The sequence below is a fragment of the Myotis brandtii genome, unplaced genomic scaffold (assembly GCF_000412655.1).
Source record: "Myotis brandtii unplaced genomic scaffold, ASM41265v1 scaffold266, whole genome shotgun sequence".
NCBI lineage: Eukaryota > Metazoa > Chordata > Mammalia > Chiroptera > Vespertilionidae > Myotis > Myotis brandtii.
In genome coordinates, this window is record NW_005360124.1 from 11,887,564 (window position 1) to 11,891,396 (window position 3,833).

Sequence of the window (3,833 nt, forward strand, 5' to 3'; positions counted from 1 at the left end):
CGGGGGGAGGCTGGCAGTGTTACCCTGGTTCCAGCCCGCTGTGATGGTCACACTGCGGTTTGCTTTGTGATCACTCACAGAGCTGTACTTTTCTATTTTGTACATTTTTTCAGTGTGTGGGTAATGTTTCACCAGTGTATCTATGTGTTGTTGTTGTTGTTTTCAAGGTTATAATAGCCCTTATGTAATATACAATCCCTGAAAAAAAGTTTTGCAAAAGTTTATTTTTAAGTACTTTCTCCTGTGGGCAGCTCTAAGAACTCCCTGTTCCTTAAAGTGTGTCCCTCAGCCAGCTGCTTCCAAGTGCTCTGGGCTGACTGTTGTGAGAGCGGAGAGCAGGCACTGATGCTGACTTGGAGGAGGGGAGCCAGGAGGGAGGGAGGGATCTCTCCGGAGCCCATTATCCAAGTCAGAAAGCTGAGAATGAGCCTTCGTGCCTGCCTCTCAGGCACTGCCTTGCTCCCCTGACTTCCTAACACACATCCCGTCTCCATTCTTGCCCTCTACCCACCAACCTCCACATTGCTTCCAGGACAGTGTTTCTAAAACATAAATGTGATTATTAACAAGCGACCCCCTTTGCTAAAGCCCTTACACACACACACACACACACACACACACACGCACGCACGCACGCACGCCCAGCCCCCTAGCCTGCTCTACAACTGGACTTCTGCACCCTCCTGGCCACTGTGTGTACCTATGCCCCCACACCTCCAACCATCTCTCTAGTTCCCATAGGCACCCTGTTCTTTCACAGCTTCTTGCCTGTGGTAGTTTTGTCTCCTCTGCCTAGACAGCCTGCCCATCCCTTCTTCTCCAAGCAAAGTCCTACTCAGCTGTCACCTCATCTGCCTTCCTTTCCTGCTGCCTGAGACCCTCTAGGCTCCTCCCCTGCCATGCCATCAACACTAGAATGATATATTGTGTCCATTTTTTACGGAGAACTTCCACACCAGGTTGTAAACACCTAAAGAAAGGGACTCTGCCTTGTTTCTCTTTGAATTCCTAAAGCCTTGACACATAGTAGGTGCTTAGTAAATATTTCCTCCATTGAATTGCATCGACTCTTAACAAAAACCCAGTAAAACCTATTACTTAGCTCCTCGGCCTTGGGCTCTCTTACCTAAACTGTTCTCTTTTGGCTCCTTCCCAGTCATGGTGAACACCTGATCATTTCTGGCCGACAAAGACCTACTACTAAGGCAGTCTTTCTTTTCTGAGCCTCCTCTCATTGGCCAGCCTTGGGCCCGAGCAGCCAGCACTGGTGCCAGCAACTATAGCCATTACACGTTTCTCCTGCCAACACGGCCATGACCCAGGGCCGCACTGAGCATGGTCACTGGAAAGCATTCAGTCTTTGCCAGTCGGCGGAGCCTTCTCTGGTCACTTTCTGAAGCGGAGGCCGCAGGTAGAATTACCCTCACCTGGGGCAGAGATGTCCGGCAGGATACTTACCTCCTTCTAAACCAAACCCCCTTTTCTTCAAAATGCCTCTGCCATGAAGACTTCTGCCTTCCTTCCCTGGGACTTGCCTTCTTGGAAGCTGCTTTTCCAGCCTCAGATGGCAGAGAATCACCTTGGGATGCTTTGATTTCTATGGGCATTTGCATTTGACTCAGTGGCGGAGCACACCATGACTGAATACAGGTTCAGTGGGCCAAGCATAGGTCCAGAAAGCATCATATTAAAAAACTAAAGTCATGGACAGCATTTAATAGTATAGTGCCGTGGTCGGCAAACTGCGGCTCGCGAGCCACATGCGGCTCTTTGGCCCCTTGAGTGTGGCTCTTCCTAAGCCTTAGGAGTACCCTAATTAAGTTAATAACAATGTACCTACCTATATAGTTTAAGTTTAAAAAATTTGGCTCTCAAAAGAAATTTCAATCGTGGTACTGTTGATATTTGGCTCTGTTGACTAATGAGTTTGCCGACCACTGGTATAGTGTGTTTGCATCAAAAAGGGCATGAGGTAAATCTCAACGTGTCATAGAAGAAACTTAAAGATCACCAAGTCCACCCTCCCATGTTACAGATAGGAAACTAAGGCCCAGAGAGGTGTGGTGGCTTGCCTAAGATCACACAGCAAGTTGATGGGGAGCTTTGCTCCTTCGGGGCTCTTTTCAGCTTCCATGCTCAAACTGGAGGACTTCTTGGCAAAAACAGAGGCCAGGGTTTCCCAACACCTCTGCCCAGTCCATCTCCCATCTGCTCAATTCCTTATAACGGAATTACATTTCTAATCTCATGGCTTGTTTATTTAAAGTGCACACCTAACCCCTCAGAAGCATTGACAGTGGTTCCACTTAAGTCAGGGTTTCTAAACCTGCACCAGACCACCTGGAGTGATTTTTCAAATATATTTTTATTGATTTCAGAGAAGGGAGAGATAAAAACATCAATGATGAGAGAGAATCATTGATCAGCTGCCACCTGCATGCAACCTGGTCATGTGCCCTGACCAGGAATCAAACTGTGACCTCCTGGTTCATAGGTTGACACTCAACCACTGAGCCACACCACTGGGTTCAAGTGATTTTTTTAAAAAATATGGAATCCTGGTCCTCATATTGGTATTTTCCATTTCAATAGGATGGGACTCAAGAGTCTGTATTGTTTAACTCCTCCGCTAATTGCCCTGTAAGGCAAAATTTCAAGACCACCCTGCCAAGTTGCCTTGGAGATTCTTTGCTTCTATGTAATATGGCATCTCTCATCTCTGATTTCCTGGCAATCCATAATTTCTAAATTTTTAAAGATACAATCGGAAGTATGGGTTTATTGTCTAGGTTTCCAGCAAGGAAACAAACAGAGAGAACAGGAAAGTCACTCAAGGTCACCAACAGACTGCCTTCATCAGTTATAGAACCCCAGAGTTTTAACTCACTGACCACGAGATGCTGCTGCCCTGTGGAATAAGCAGCCAAAGGGAGACCCTGAATGACTCAGCCATTGACCTGCAAGGTGAAAGTCGATTAATGTCTGTGCACCAACTTTTCATCCATGACATGCGAGTGATAATGCTTGCCTCCATTTCAGGTTACAGAGATGCTTATAAAACACTGAAAGTATAAAAGTGTTAAAGAGAAGACAGTCTTTTTGAAATAACTTAGACATGATATTCTCCGTTAAATGGCTATGTTGAGTAATATTTCCATTTAGATACAGCATGGTAATATGAACTGTGAGAGCGCTGATATTTTAAACCACTCTTCACATAACTTGGGCTGACTTGGAGGCCTCACTCAGTGTGGCTACTTCAATTTATAATTTATTGAAATCACCCTCACACCAAGATACAACTTTCTCGGTTCAGTTGATTCTTTTCATTTCCAAAACCAAAACCTAATTATAGACCTTGCAATATGGAAGGTGCCTCCATGGCAAAAGTCATAAACCTTTTCAACAATAAAAACCGGACCCAAGGAGCTGGAAACTGAGTGGCTGAGACCTTTGCTTAGTGGTCCAAAGAAGGTTCCCATAACTTGCAGGCCCCTGGGAGAACTCTGTGTTAGCCTTCTACATCATCTTTGACCCAACTCCCTCTAATCTATGACCTGTTCCATAGAATGCTTTTGATAGAATTGAAAGCTTAAGAAAGCCTTGAATAAATTCAACTTAAATGTATGAGATTTCAATGGCTTCCATCTGCTGGGATTTCAGATCCTATAATGCTGAAGTTGCTTTGCAATTTACATTACTCCGTTTCCATCCATGTTATGCTCATACTCAGGGCTCCTATGGTTTTCCCATTGGTCTGTGGGACGGGAAGCTCTCTCTGTTATTCACGTATATGCAGTGGGAAACCACAGAGAGAGCAAATAGGCAGAAAT